The sequence below is a fragment of the Herpailurus yagouaroundi genome, unplaced genomic scaffold (genome assembly GCF_014898765.1).
Source record: "Herpailurus yagouaroundi ecotype Mexico unplaced genomic scaffold, PumYag 164, whole genome shotgun sequence".
Classification (NCBI taxonomy): domain Eukaryota; kingdom Metazoa; phylum Chordata; class Mammalia; order Carnivora; family Felidae; genus Herpailurus; species Herpailurus yagouaroundi.
In genome coordinates, this window is record NW_024412405.1 from 34,823,994 (window position 1) to 34,840,568 (window position 16,575).

General features: G+C 38.5%; 1 protein-coding gene and 1 long non-coding RNA gene across 11 annotated transcripts in view; both read left to right on the forward strand.

Moving 5' to 3' along the window:
* Nucleotides 1–16,575, forward strand: part of KLF12 (KLF transcription factor 12) — a 436,833-nt gene that overhangs the window by 215,747 nt on the left and 204,511 nt on the right. The window lies entirely within an intron of this gene.
* On the forward strand, nt 10,375–13,646 carry LOC121037853 (uncharacterized). The gene is made up of 2 exons (XR_005794024.1): nt 10,375–11,140; nt 11,390–13,646. It is a non-coding gene; the product is annotated as an uncharacterized LOC121037853 (long non-coding RNA).

Sequence of the window (16,575 nt, forward strand, 5' to 3'; positions counted from 1 at the left end):
TCTGTCCTGAGGGTATGATATAGAGGACAGCTGATACACTGAGAGACATGGTATCCAGAAAGTTTACCTGATGGGTTTGCAATATGTGTGTTATTTAGTCTCTAGGGGAGATTACTTTTTTTTTTTTTTCAACGTTTATTTATTTTTGGGACAGAGAGAGACAGAGCATGAACGGGGGAGGGGCAGAGAGAGAGGGAGACACAGAATCGGAAACAGGCTCCAGGCTCCGAGCCATCAGCCCAGAGCCCGACGCGGGGCTCGAACTCACGGACCGCGAGATCATGACCTGGCTGAAGTCGGACGCTTAACCGACTGCGCCACCCAGGTGCCCCTAGGGGAGATTACTTTTAAAGTCCTTGAGTTACCTTAAAACTTTTCAAACTAGGAGGCACCTGGGTGGCTCAGTCAGTTAAGCATCTGACTTTAGCTCAGGTCATGATCTCAAGGTTCATGAGTTCAGGCCCCACATCCACCTCTCTGCTATCAGCACAGAGCCCACTTCAGATCCCCTGTCTCCCCATCTCTCTCTGCCCTTCCCCCACTGTCTCTCTGCCCTTCCCCCTCTCTCTCTCCCAAAAATAAATAAAACATTAAAAAAAAAGAACACATCCAAAAAGAAGGTATATTTAAAAAAATAAAACTTTTCAAGCTAAAAACATGAGTTTGTTAGGCGATACTATTGAATTGAGAGACCAGTTCAGAACAGTATTCATTAACAGATACTTGCAGTCTTTTAGCATATACGGTTATGTTTGAGTCTTGCAACATTTTTAGTTGAGTTGCAGAATGTGTATAAGTGTCCATCTGACATTAAAAGTTAGGAACGTTCCTTCTAGTAGGTAATGAAAAAATGGCTATCTTAAGCATATTTTTCATAGGAATGATATGTATGAGATAGGCAAACGTACTAACGTGGAAGTATTGTGAGCCTCTCTCCTTGTTTTTCCAGCGTCTTTCTTGTCGTGGGCTGCTGTCCCACTGAATCTGGACTCTGGGAGAGAGATGACTTTTTGAGGATGGTGGCAGGGGTGGAAGTAAAGAAGCAGGAAATCTAGCATGTTCTAATTTGTTCCGGAGACGGCAGGGAACTGTTGCTCAATGAAAGAATAATTGATTTTGAAAGAGTGTGTGGGGATGGCAGTAGGGAGATGGAACCCAGGAACCGAAATAAGCTTTGGCAAGTTTGGGTGGAGAGGTAAAAAGTTTGGTGGGTGGGGAGGGATAGATCTGCCATGTTTCAGAGGTTGAAAATGGGGAAAAGGGCATTTTAGAATATAGATTGTGCATTACAGTCACATTTTAATTTTTTGTTGAGAGACTTGACTAAGTACCTGAGTTACTCATTGAACGCTGGTCTGGAATTTTCCTTGAATAACACATTGCTATGCCTGGTCCATAAGGCAGCTCACTTCCACGTGGGTGTCAGTGTATTTAAAAAAAAAATAAATGTGTACATGTGTGCCTCAGACACTACATATACACATATGTATATAGTTACACATATGTAATATAGATTATATACATGTAAATGTATACATATAAATATACATGTTTATATTTGCATATATGTATATTCATAAAATGTATACATACATATTGTTATCTTATGCATAAATAAACTTGTAGTCACAAACACCAAGTACTTCTCACAGCATTTGCAGTGCCGTGTCGTTTAGAACAGGCTTTTTAAACTACTTTTCATTTTGCTGAATTTGAAAGGGAGAAGATGCCAGCAGTGTAGCCCCTGAAGGGAGATGAGGTGTATCTTGGCAGTGAAATTCCTCAGTGGAATCGGGAGTTTCTGGTGCTGCCGGCTGGATTTCCCTTCTGGCCACATCGTGAGGAAGCTTGGGGGAGAAAGATCTGTACGACATAAAAACTGATAGTAGCAATCAGCTCGGTGGTCTCTCAGATCAGGGTTTAGAATCCAAGGACATATCAAAGCCTGTTGGAGCGCATCCCTGATGAAGACTAGAACAGGTCTTCGGTGAGGAATGAAAGCGTTTGCTTTTCAACATTGCAAATCCTTGGGGAGCAAATCCTTGTTGCTTTTCATGGCCTATGGATGACAATCCCCAGAATTGTGGTTGCATTCAAATGGGATGTTAAGGATTAATTCGTGACAGTATGGTGTATAATGTTAATGATGTAGCTAGAAATTGAAGATGAGTAAAGTGCAACCGTAAAACAAACAGGATCATTTGGCCCATTAAGGCAAACTGCAGAATGATGCAGCCGATTTTAATTTTAGGGAATTTGAAATGTTGAGGGAATGTAAGCTTCTTAAAAAATAGGTTCATTTAGTTTATAACTACCTTGTTGTAGATTTAGGACGTAGAGAAAGGCAGCTTTCTTACCTATCTCAAGATCAGCAGGGTCAACCGAGAAAATCCAGGAAATCTGTGCAGCCTGGACACATCAGACCCATGAGTCACCATGGGGTAGTCAGTGTTAGGGCATCCTGAAACAGCCAGACAGAACTCTGTCATGGGATCAGCAGATATTCTGGAGTATTGATCCAGTTTGTGGATAATCATTCTAGAAATTTTCACGGTACTTCGTGAGTGGCTCTTTCTGCATTAGAATTCTTGATTCCTAATCTGTGGTTCCTCTTTCAACTTTGGGTTTTGATAACAGTGACCCTTTGGCCTCTGGGGGCCTCCTTCAACTTGGGCCGCTCTCCTGGGGCAGTTGCCGGGACTTCCCTTGGCTCTCCAAAGCTCAGGGCAAGACCTGCTCCATGACTGACTACCAGAAGTTTGCTTAGAGGGCGGCCATTGAGCTTGAGGCATTTTGCGGGTGTTCTCCAGAAATCTGCTCGGTTCTTGAGAATAGTCCAATCGACCATCTATTCAGAGGCAATGGCGTGTTTCAGATCTTTAGGAGTTTGGCAGCACAACTCAAAATAGAGGAATTAAGAGTAAATCAAGCAGCATTAAAGAGTCTAATAGGAAGGAGTAGGGTTTAGAGCACATCAGTGGAAAACCTCAATAGCAATTAGGGTTCCCTTAACAATTGTGAGGTTCTGGCGGGAGAAACCCTGTGTCTAGCCAAACGCAGGATCAGGTGGTAGGAAATGAGTCCTTGTTGGATAATTCTTTTACTGGCAGTCTTCCTTTTTTTGGTTTTGATTGTTAAGTAGCTCTCTAAATGTTCTCTTTGTATTGGGTAAAGTGCTTGAATCTGAACAAGCCTGAGTCAAATGTAGTTCACATCACAGAGTCTGTGTTTATTTCTTTTGTTATCAAGTGTTAAAATGCACCTAAAATTGTCCCACAGGAAGACTCGTGTCCAGTACAGAAGGCGGAGGTTAGACATGTGCCTTAGGTTGGTAGACATTTATGTAGTTCATATACATCACAGAGGGGAGAATGGAATTTTTCTAGGAGCAATTTAAGAGAGAGAGCAGCAGAAATAGTTGTAGACTGAATGTAGACATTCCAGTGATGGAATTTCAAGGTGGAAACATATTACCATGGAAACAAAAATTTGAGTAGGAGTAAGAAATAGGAAGAATTGCAGAGGGAAATCTATTTGGAAAAATTGAAGGAAGGAAAAATAAGTTTTTAAGTTTAACTCATCTATAATTGTGTTTGCCAAGTGAGCATTCACATTTTACCCTTTTGGCTCTGTTTCGTGAGGGAAATATATGTGCATATGTCTATTTTAACTGGTAACGAAACACTTAAAGATTAACTGCCCTTTAACTAGACAAGTTTTTTTTTTAACCAGACTACACCCTTTAGGACTTAAATGGAGGTCAGGAATGCCTTTTCTCCATCTCCTCTTGTGCCTTCAGAGTGGAAGAGCTCAACAGATGTTCTTTGATTAGTATTTTTCATTCAATTTCATTTACAGAATGCTTTCTGAATACCTATGATGTGCCACGCATTGGCCTAGAAGCTTCAGGAACGCAAACCACAAAATACGTAATCTCTGATATGAAGAGAGTTTCACTCAGAAAACTGAATGAGATTGCAGCAGGGAGAGTAATATTAGCTAATGTGTATCGATGATTTATTCGCTGGATTTAGCATTTTAGATACATTATTTATTTCTTCTGGCAAACCTAGAGGGTCAGATGTTGTCCTTTTCTTCCTAAAAGGAACTGAGCGTCAAAGATATGCCAACCATTGTGGTAACTACATGTTAATGGCGGAGTCTACCTCGGTGCCCAGTATATACCAAAAGCCAGGCTCTTAAATACACCTCTGGGTTGTCATCACTTATGTGTGTGATGAGCAGTATTGGCTAGTACAAAAATATGGGTATTTAAAAATAAAAAGAGATTTCTTATTTTTAAAGTTTATTTTTTAGAGAGAGAAAGAGAGAGAGCATGAGCAGGGAGGTGCAGAGAGAGAGGAGAGAGAGAGAATCCCAAGCAGGCTCCACACTTTCAGCAGCACAGAGCCTGACACAAGGCTTGATCTCCTGAAGTGTGAGATCGTGACCCGAGCCGAAATTCAGAGTCGATGGTTAACAAACTGAGCCATCCAGGCGCCCCTCCAATGATAAGAGATTTCTGACTATGCAGTGATTATATCTGTTTTAGAATGATCTGGGAAAGCTTCAGAGTGGTGACAACTGATACAGACCTTGAAAGGGTGAGTGTAGGTATGAGAGGGAACATTGTAAGCTGAGGGAATAGCACCGGGGAGGTGTTGAGATTTAGTACTGTATTAAGTGTCTGTCTGTCTCCGAGTAAGAATGCTATATATTGAATATTTTAATAGCACTTATAAAATAATCATATTTCTAGCATATAAAGTGGATGCTAAGGAAACGGAGTTTTGTTTTTTGTTTTTTTTTTTTTTAAGGCATGACCAGTCAGACACTTGGTATGCATCCCATGCTGGACTTGCATGGCATATTTTTGGTGATGCTTGTTCAAATTTGGGCAGTAGTTAGTTACAGAGTTTTATTTAAAGACATGACTATTGTTTGACTTAGTTGGGTGCAGTAATAGCCCAGGGAATATCAGTGTACATGTTCCTGCCTTCAGAATAATTCCTGACAACACTTTATTGCTTTGAAAATGTGTTTTATACCTGTTAACTGGGGACAGATGAAGTTACCAATTAAAACAGTTATATCATCGCAAGATCTCAAAGCCAGTCCTTATACCGCAGCCTAGAATCCTAATAGCAAGATACAGATATCCTGATACCTTTACCTTCCATTTCTTTGTTAAATATTAATACGTTAATTTAGCTTGTCACTAAAGCTTCTAATTCCTCACTCCTTACATCAAAGTTAAATGATAGTGACAGTGGTTAGGCTCCATTTACAAAGTAACTTGCACATTCGACCTAATTCATCATAATACTTCATAAATGATTCTTATTTAAATATTATGATTACTAGTTCATAAACAGAGAATAGGAGCCAAAGACACTGGGAGTGTTTATTTACATTGACCTTGTAAAGCATTATACCTAGAGTACTATGTTCAACATAAGGACATAAATTTCATTCACGATTTTATTTATTTATTTTTTTTTACTTTTTTGGGTTTGGGGATAGTGAAGGGTAAATACTTACAAAAGAGATGATCTCTTGTGGCTCTTTGCTATAGCCAGATAGAGGTATTTACTAGATATTTGACAGCTCTGGTCCTTGTGGTCTGTGCCAGTTCTGGAATTCGATAGCTCTGTAGTTTAATTGGTTGTTATTTCTATGGTAATTCTAGCCATTAGGTTAAATTATTAACTTTTTAAAGCTCTTTTTGTGTAGGTAACAGATCTGCCCCAAATTGGAATACTGTTTATTTGCCTGTTTCACAGAGGATTTATGCTTCTTAATTATGGCAGCCAAATTACTCCACAAACATCATCTAAATATCAATGTAGATCAACAAGAACAGATAAAACCGTAAAACTGTGTGCTTCAGGCTTAGCAGGAAGAAAGAATACAACAAACTTCAAATTTTCTGTAAGCAGAAAGTTAAATGCCAATTTCTAGAGAAGATATTTCTTAAGTTCCCCTCAAGCCTTTGTGGAGAACTGAGCTTTTGGAAAAATTATACGGAAGACAGAAGATGTAATTGAACTAAAACTCACCCCTCAACAGAGAAAATCAATCCTAAATTCAAATGTACTGAGTAGATCAGAGACTGACAGCAGGGAAAGGATTTGAAATGTGTGTGTGACCCTTCCAAGCAATCTTGGAAAGGCAACACATCTGGGGAAGAGTGGGAGGCTGAGTATTTGTCCCTGAAGATGTCCGTGCAGAAGTCCCTGTGACGTGGGCGTGACAACTTGTTACCTGCAAAAGGGACCCTGCAGATGTGATTACTTCAAGGATCTTGAGATGGGGAGATGATCCTGGATTATCTGGGTGAGCCCTAGGTGAAATCACAAATGCTTTTCTGAGAGGGAGGCAGGATGGGATTTGACCACTATTGGTCAATAGCATCAAAAGGAAACTAATACGGAGGGTAAAATTGGAAAATGACTGTTGGGAACTCTCTGGTGAAAGCATAAAGAAGCAAGAGAGGAATTTATGAGTCTGAAAGACATAAAAAGAATAAAAAGTAAATGGAAAACACACATCCCTGCTGCCCATCATACCCCACGAAGCGTGTATTAACGAGACTACATTTTGTTTTCTACACTAACCAAAGAGGGCACTATTAATCTCACAATGGAATCAACCAGTCCAAACTGTTACCCTTGCTCATGAAATGCAGTGATAAACTGTCTTTAGAACCATTCTAAGAAAATAAACTGAGAGTTCAAAATCTGTGGCCGATGAAAATTCCCCTCACGGTGCCAACCATAAAGCTGGAGAAAACTATAGCAACACTACAAACAATTATTTGGGACTGAGAATGGGGAAGAATACCCTTAGGCCACGATTTTAAATTTAAGAACAGAAATGGACTAAAAACAAGAAGAAGGGAAATACAATTTTATTTAACTTAGGAAAGAAAGGAAAAGTAGGTAAGCAATAAAGACTAAACTCCAAGATGTTCAAGGAGGGAGTGGATTCAGAGGGAAACTTAATAAGGGTCATTGAAGAAATGTAGGTAAGAGAAATGAAGTAAGACGAGGGTAAAACTGATTTTGCAGAAAGTTGTTGAAATAAAAGACAGGCAGGCAAAGAAGGTCTAGTTTATAGCTCTGTGGGGTCCTTGGAGAAGAAAAACAAAAATGAATCCAAAAACACTTCCTTGAATTAAAAGAAGATCTGCAGGTACATGTTGGAAGAAGTTTCCACCTGAGAGAGGGATGAGAATTCTGTCCTGGTAACGATAGAAGGAACGGATTCTTCCACTCGTACGTAGACTCAGAATGCTTCTTCCATTGGCCTGCTTGCTCATCAACAGCACAGACAGTCAAAAGCTGAATGAAATACAGACCAGGATTTGTAGGTGATGATTAAAATCATGGCAAACCCAAAGAACAGCCCAGGTTCCTACATGTGGGCTCTGGATCTCAAGTGCTGCAGCAGTGGGGTTTTCCTAGAATTATACCCAAGGATGTTCTCGAAGGAAAGCCTAAAATTATTGGCTAAATTCTAAGTTGATGGTTAAGTGATACGTAGGAAGGAGGCAATGTGAAGAAAGGAAAGCACTTGAAAATGCAAGATAGAAGTTCAACGGGGCATCAAACCCCGTGAGCTGAATATTGTTTCGTCCTGGGCCTACCATGATGAGAAACGGTCACTGTGATTTAAGGGCTTGCAACCTAGTGGAGAAGAGGGACGTGTGTCACAGAAGTGTGTGTTATGCTTGAGGAAAACGGGAGCTCAGCACAAAACCCAGCCTGGAAGGAGAGGAAGGAAGGTTACATGGAGAAGATAACTCATGAGGTGAGTATTGAAAGATCAGTCAAAGAAGTAAGGATATTCATGTGACAGAGAGAGAAGGCACAGGGCCGCATACACCTTGGCATTGGAGGAGGAAGGTAAGACAACGAGGAAGAGTTAAAAGATTGAGTGAAGATAGAAATGTGTTGTATGAGTTAGTATATGGACTAGTTTTCTCCAGGGCTGCCTTAACAGATTACCACAAACTTTGTGTCTTGAAACAACAGTTGTTCTCTCACAACTCTGGAGTTTAGAAGTCTAAAATTAGAAGTGTTGGCAGGGCCATGCTCCCTCCGGAGCCTGTATGAGAAAATCCTTCCTTACCTCTTTTAGCTTCTGCTTTTTGCCAGCATCTTTAGTGTTCCTTGGCAGAGGTATTACTTCAATCCGGGTCTCTGTCTTCTCCTTTTGTATGTCTGTCTGCGTCTCATTTTCTCTTTTAATGACACCAATCATACTGGGTTAAGGACCTGCCCTCCTCTAGTATGGACTTCATCTCAACTAACTACATCTGAAAAGACCCTGTTTCCAAATAAAATCACAATCTGAGGTATCAGAGGTTAGGATTTCAACGTATCATTTTGAGGGACACAATTCAAGCCAAAACAGGATGTTTAAGTTTGTATTTTTCTCTTGGGATTTGCTTAAAGGAAGACCACTCACTGGGAATTACCCTTGTGGCCTGATAAACCATGGTGAATTTTTAATGGCATATGGAAGAAAAATGAGCAAACTTCAACATAATGAACTGAGAAAAAGAACACTAGACATTAATAGCTTTAATAGCCCTTGTTAATTAAACAGTAGCATTTTTTTGAGAGGCTATTTTAGAAACTACCTTTAGGGAGTTATTGTGAAGGAACAGTAAGCAGTTGGGCCTTCAGCAGATCCTTACCTGAGGCAAAAAACAAAACAGAACAAAAAAACAACACCCATCCCAGACACACCCTACCCTAAATCATTGTACCTCATAGAACTACAAAAGAAATCAACTTTGGAGCAAACTGTAGGACTTCTGACATACAAACCAGAGTTTTATTTAAAAGGTTTTGTTTGCTTTGAAATAGGAGAGTTATAGAATGAAAGCATGAACACAGTATACATTTCTGTGGTTCAAAGCATAGGGAATGCAAGTTTTGGTAGAGTGTTTGTACTGTGTCTCATTATCTGAATTTTTTTGTTGTTGTTTCTGTAATCCCTGAGATAGATAGATAGATAGATAGATAGATAGATAGAGATATAGATTTTTTTTAACATTCTAGGTACATTTAAAAAACTAATTTTTCAATTAGAATAAATGAATGAACACTTTCCACTTTATATAGAAATTCATTACATATGCACTTTTTCAAGAACATTTCTATGAACTAAAAAAAACATTCTTTTGTGTTTCTCTGTTGCTGACTGTAGGAATGTGTTTGGCTGTTAATCTGCTGGGTGCCTGGGCAGTGTTGAGGCCTCGAATAGCATTTAATTGCATCTTCAAAGATTAGCTTACAAGTTCACTAAATTTATATTATTAGACTGGGACCATTACTTCCTTCTTAACATCTTAAATTGGCCTTGGGAACAAAAGTTGAAATAGCTTCCTAATGTAACTTTTTCATTTTAATAAGCCAAGAGATTTGTGAAAAATTCTCATTCATTTATGTACCACCATTATCTTATCCTCTTCTTTCTTATTAACTATTATAAGGTTATTTTTTAAGAGTGAAGAGTTTTAATTCATTGCCATAAAGTTCAGTATTCCCATTAGCCAAAAATTTTGTGGCCAAGATTCAAATCGCCTTACTACAAGTAGCAGAAAAATCTGTAGCTATAACTTATTAAATAATGTAACATTTGCATTTTGATTACAGAATTTTGCCCAGTATATTTAGACATTTGTTTATTAGAGGACCTGAGGACCAAAAGGCAGGACTAGATCTACTTTTAGTTCTATTGAATGTTCTACCCTGCCATCAGAGGCAAATACACGGATTCCAAAAACTATAGAACGTCTTCATTGTTGTCAGTTCCTGCCAGTTGTGTTTGAAGAATAATAATAGATTGTGTTGATGTGGGGCATGCTCAGTAGCTGGGTTGGCTGGAAGAGACCTAGAACAAATGAGGAATCAAATGCCTTGGGATTTAATACTAGCCACACACCTCACTCACATGACCTGTGTGAGCTCCTGATCCCCCTTTTATAACTGGAGCTGGTGGTTTCTGTTTTTATCACATTGCCAAGCCTTTGGATGCACCCAAAGAAATAAACTTTGAAATCTTTCAACTTAAAAATGTACAAATTACAAAGAACTATACAAGTATAGGATGATGATATATAGAATATTGTGATGGAAAAGATTCTTGGAACAGTATGTCAAGAAAATACTGAAAGGCTTTTGGAGCAAGCCATTTAAGAAAATCATAAAAGAAACATACTTTAACTCATTTTTTAAAATTTATTTTATTTTATTGAGAGAGAGAGAGAGAGAGAGAACACAAGCGCCTGAGTGGAGGAGGGGGCAGAGGGAGAGAGAGAGAATCTCAAGCAGGCTCCATGCTCAGCACAGAACCAGACATGGGGCTAGATCCAACGACCTTGGGATCATGACCTGAGCTGAAATGAAGAGTTGGGTGCCCAACTGACTAAGCCACCCAAGTGCCCATAACTCATTTTAAGATAGGAAAATGGAGTCTGAGTGAGAGTAACCTCAAGTAGATGTATAGATAAACATCAGTATTCAAGTTTTTTCTTTTTTTGTTGGGTTTTTTTTTTTTTTTTTTTTTGGACAGAAGTCAGTTCTGTGTGAGACGTAACGGATGCTCACTGCATGCAGATTGATGATGAATGCCGGGCTGGATATCACAACTCAAAAATTCTTTACCTTGGGCTGGAAATGCTGCATCTGTCCTGTTAGAGCAGTCCACTTTACTTTGAGAAAATGGAATCTCTTCAGATACTACAAGTGGCCAGGATGATAAGGGATTTGAAAATCATCCCATATAAACATAATAGAGGTAACAGAATATTTAGCTCACAGAGAAACAGACATATGAGAAGGTTCAACAGATTTTCATATTTTTGAAAGATTATTGTACATCTATTTTCTGCATATTTCGTTATAAGTAGTTCGGAAGGTAGTGTAAGTATGAACTTTAGAAGTTATAGGAAGTTGAGTTTGGCAACTATGAGGAAGCAAAAACCTGGTAACAAGTAGAATTGCTTGAACAACAAGATCCCCTTTCTGACAGGTGCTTTATGCTCTTTCATTGTGTTCAGAACAGAGTCTAGATGAACACTTTGTACAAATTTTACTTGAGATTCTTTGGTCTGGAAAGTTTGAAGGTGATCTTTTTTTTTTTTTTATTTTTTTATTTTTTTTTCAACGTTTTTTTAATTTATTTTTGGGACAGAGAGAGACAGAGCATGAACGGGGGAGGGGCAGAGAGAGAATGAGACAGAATCGGAAACAGGCTCCAGGCTCTGAGCCATCAGCCCAGAGCCTGATGCAGGGCTCGAACCCACGGACCGCGAGATCGTGACCTGGCTGAAGTCGGACGCTTAACCGACTGCGCCACCCAGGCGCCCCAGAAGGTGATCTTTTAAGTTTATCTCTGAATACTTTGTAATTCCATGAAAGATCTCACATGTAAGTCCTGGGTCTGCTGATCAAGGGCTTACTATTTGTCCATTTTCCCTTGCACCGTGAGCTGTGTAGAAGTAAGCTTTGTGTGATCTCACTCTGTGGTCATGGCCACAGTGCTAGCACAGACTACTGCACCTGTGTTGCCATTCATTCATTTGTTCCTCCAGTGAATATTTTATTATGCTTCTACTATGTCCCAAACATTGTTTTAGGGAGTGAGGATAAAACAATGAAGTAAACAGTCCGTCATGAATTCAATTCTTGGGGAGTGAGGCAGACAGTGTAGATGTCAACAGCTAAATGTGTATCAGGTGGTGAGTGCTATAGAGAAAAATGAAAACATTGAAGGTAACTGAAGACTGATCACGGGGGATGATTTGTAATAAGATGCATAGGCCTTTCTAGCAGTGAGATAATGGCTCTAAGACCTGAAAGACGTGGAAAGAGGTAGTGGAGTCAGCCAAGCAGATGTCTAGATGACATCAGTCCAGGCACGTGGGTAGCTAGTACAAAGGTCTGAAGGAGTGTGTTTTTGTGTTGAAGTAAACACAAAACAGTAGAGAGGTACAATGAAGAGGTCATTGTGTCTGAGGTAGAAAAGCCATAGTGAGAGAGGTATGGGAAGGGATGTGACCAGAGAGGCTGATGGTTGCTAGGAGAAAGGGAGGGGCCAGATACCGTGGGTCGTTGTCATCATTTTGCTTGCTTTCTTTGGGGAAGCCTTTGCAGAACTCCTGTTCACGGGGGAGAAAGAGGCATTGAATGGCCAGCCAAGTGTAAATGAAGAAGAGCCTTGGATTTGTGATGGGGAAGCAGGTCTTTGCCATCCAGCACCTGGATGTCCTTCAGCACGTTCTTCTGGGTCTTGATGGTTTTTAATTTTAGGATTGAAATAGGTGACCTATAAAGATCTTTATGCTTTAAAAATTCCTTGAAGATCTGGGAAATACCAAATAAAATCTCTAAGAATGGAAAACACTGTTGAAATAAAATACGGAATGGAGAGGTTAAGAAGCAGATAAGTTGTAGCTAAAGAGGGGATTGGTGAATGGAAGAATATTTGTAAAAATTACCTAGAAGGCAATACAGAGAGGAAAAGAAATGGGAATAGAGAACATTGGGTGATTGAATGTACATGTTTTCAGACTTTGCAAAAGGGAGAGAACAGAGATAATAAGGGAGAATCATGTTGGCTGAGAATTTGTAGAGCTGGCTAACCACCTGAACTTAAAGATTCAGGTTATACAAAGTATCCCAGGTAGGATAAAGAAAAATATGAAAATGGCAGTATTTGTCAAGAAAATCTGTGTGTGTGTGTGTGTGTGTGTGTGTGTGTGTGTGTGTGTGTGTGTGGCATTTTGGGACTAAAAACTGGAGTTGGTGACAGCAGCTAAGAGTTGGGTTGTCATAGTGTAGTAGGGTCACTTGAATTAATGGTATAATGATGAAAATGCAGTTGGTACACATTTTAAATCAAATTCCAATGTGATAAATAAATGATCTGATATGATGGTAAAAGAAAAAAACTGAAACAGTGACTTTCATTCTGGATCTTATGACTAGAGCAACTGAATTAAGAGAACCTAGGAAGTTGAGACGAAATAATTGTGGGGAAAAGAGATGCTTCACTTTGGATAAATCAAGTTCAGGGGGTTAGTGGCAGCATATGGAAATGAAAATTTCATGAGGAGGATGCATCTTTATAAACATTGAAATTTTTTTCTGGTGTTTAATCCGAAGAAAAATATATTACACAACCCCAAAGTTTGTTTCGTTACCTATCCAGAGTTTAAGATACTACTTTCAGTGGAGGGTTTCAGCGTGTTCTCTGTTTTCTGTATGTATTGCAATGATGCAGTGAAAAGGGGACAATACAGTGTAAGTTCAGCAACTAAATTAATTGTGAATTAAATACCTGGAATTAGAAGTTTCTTTTAAACAGAAATTAACAATGGCAAGAGTACAAGAACTAATACTTGTAGAAATTCTTGGACTTGGGCACAGATAGTTTGGTTTTACTCTGCACTATGTATTTCTGAAGCTATTGTACTGTTACCTGCCCAGGTTACTAATTTAGCAATGGAACAGTTTACCATGATGGAAAGATATTTCAGCAGAGCCTCATGAAAATTTTAAAAAGCTTAGGACTGCCTCAGATTTCAGCTAGGTGAAAAAACAAAACCCACCAACCAACCAACCAACCAAATAGAAACCCAAAGCCTTTTACTTGGACAGTAAAATAATTTGGAATTCAGAAGTGACTGAATAACGGAACAATGGAAAACTCCAGGTTAAATGTGAGTAATGATTGGATTCCTTTTGAAGGGAGGGAAAAAAAAAACCCTTCAGTATCTCTAAAATTGTGATATTTTTGTTCATAATATTGCATTACATAAGTATATATTAAAAACAGGCGTAAAACCTTTATGTAATAGGTCTTGTATCACCATATAAATAAAACAGGCAAATTAAATAAGATCAACATTTCAGAACTCTGTGAAATTCAAATAAATGTCACTTCTGTGATGGATGATGATTTTTTGCTGAATGTAAATCGCTGTCAACAAGAATGGCTCCTGACTTCTAAAGCAGTTTGTTTTGAGTCTGACAATCCCGGGCTACTGAATTCTGTGTATTCCTGTTAACGCTCCTCAATTTGAACTAGTGGAAACCATCATTATGACAACCATTATGGCTGTCATTTGGCCTATGCTTGGTCCATAGACATCACTCTTCAGTTTGCCTCCATTCCTTTCCCACTGAATTAGGCCCTGGACGTGAAAATTGTATCTTAACATGTTGCTAGTATAATGGTAAACACCAGGTACAACTCTAAATCACAGGACAACCCTGTAATAAAGTAATCCAGATTATAGTTAAAGTAATTTTTAAGATCATCACTGAAATGAAGTGACAGAATTTTCTTAGAGATGGTTAGAATTTTTGACGTTATGCCATTTGTCCTCTTTGGACCCAGAATTCACAGGGAGCTCATAGAATGAAAATTAAACTGAGTGAATGATTAAAAAATACAAATGAGAAACTACCTTTCCTTCAGTTAGTGAGGTTGATAAAGTTAAATAGTGCCTTATTCTGTCCTCTCCAAAAAAATCCCCGCATTTTCTATACTGTATATCGAAAAATCCAAAGAAACAGGGTGCTTTAGAGATTTGGAGGAAATGATGGTTACGTAAATTAACTTGTACATCCCAGAAAACAAATTTGTGGCATTTGTGCTAGGAGGAAGTGTAAGGTAGTGGGTTTTATTAATGATCCTTAATAGCTATAATTAATGTGTAGAACCTTTATGACTAGCATTTTTTCCCCCAAAGTCCATGGTTGAGCTTATTTTGTTTATTTCTGATCTATTGAGTCTGCATATCTAGCTTTGTCTTTGTCCATAACTGCTGTCCAGAGGTTTGCTTGAAGATTATTGATTGCATGTATTGTAATTGTCATTAGAAAATTCCTGGTTGTGGTCTTCCTTAATGTAGACCACTCCCTTATATTCTCTAGTATATCTTTAGCTTGACTTTGTTATATACTGAGTCCAAGAGCAGTGGGAAATTTTCAAACTTCTGGGGCATTAGCTTTTTCACATACCCAATTGTTGAAATCCAGTTGACCTACGTATTGGAGAATTGTAAGACTTGAAATGTGGATAGGAACTTGAAACTTAAATAATTACACAGTCCTATTCTTGAATTTCACTTTAGATACAAACCCTATTATTCTTCATAATAACATGAATATGCTAGAAAGATGGCCAGATTTTTATCCTTTCAGTGTACTTTCAAATATCATGTCAAATTTATCATTCCCTTTTATTTTCTTTGTACTGCTCTACTTAGAGACTTATCATGTATTTGTGGAATGCCATAATTAATACGACTCTAGACTCTGTGGTTAATTTTAGTGTTTATTGCCCATCTCTTGATGTGAAGATCACTTCATCACTCTCTCAGCATGTTCTGGCACACTCAAATGCCACACACAGACAGCATCTCTTTTTAAAAAATGGTATTGCTTTAAAAATTAATGTAGCAATTAGACATTGGCCAAGTGAGAGACTATCTTCTTTTAGATCATGTTACATAAAAACTCTTGTTAGTACAGATAAAAAGTATAAGGTCTTGATTTGTGGGCCAACTTTTTTGTTGAAGAAATTATTAAGATCGTTTTACAGTGGCACATGCAGAAGAGCTGATCTGAAGAAAGCAGCTGTATCCTATTAGGGATAAACTAATGGAAACTGTACAGATGGATGCCTTTGTGGTTTTCCAAAAGCAATGACATTAAAAAACAAAAACCTAAACCAAAGTCAGGGTCATATTGCTGCAGTGCACTTATTTTTAGGTTTCTTTTTGTGTAAGACTTTCGCCAATCCTAGTAATATCATCATCTCCCTGAAAGTAACTTAGGGCTGTATTGATGGGTTGGATCTTTAGTACTTACACAGGAATTATCTGTGAGAATAATATTAAGAGGATAGAAAGAATCTTTAATATTTTTGATTGAACAGTGAATCATTACGGTGTGCTGAGAAAGTTTCCTCACTGTGTGAAGAACATTTTAGAATGACATGTGTGGGTATTATGCTAAATAAAGTAACACCTAAAGTAATACCATAATGAAGTCCTGGAGAGAGCACAGACTAGAGAGTTAGAATTATTTTGCTTCTTGGCAGCCCTGTGTTCACGTCTGTGAACTTGGGTAAGTCACTTAATCTTCCTGAGCTTTCGTATCTGCTTCTGTAAAAATGGAAAGATACTTCACTTCCACCTCCTCCCATGGTAGTATTTTAGAAATGATTGAGAGAACGTATGTCAACGGGCCTGTTGTAATGCCTGAGAATCTTGAATTAAACAGCTTAGCTGTGTAAACTAAGAAACACAATGCCTATCTCCAAGTAGTTCCGGCATTAAAACTTTACACACCCCCACCCCCCCACTGTTTTTGAATCTTTTACCCTTCTAATGCTCTTTTCCATTCCTTCCCTCCTTACCTTCTCCCTGACCTACCGTCTGCATCTGGGGATCATAAAACTCCCAAGTAATTATATTTTTGTTATTTTGCTTTTTAAATTATCCTTTATATTTCATTAGAATTTTGTGTTCAAGTGGCCTTAAAAATA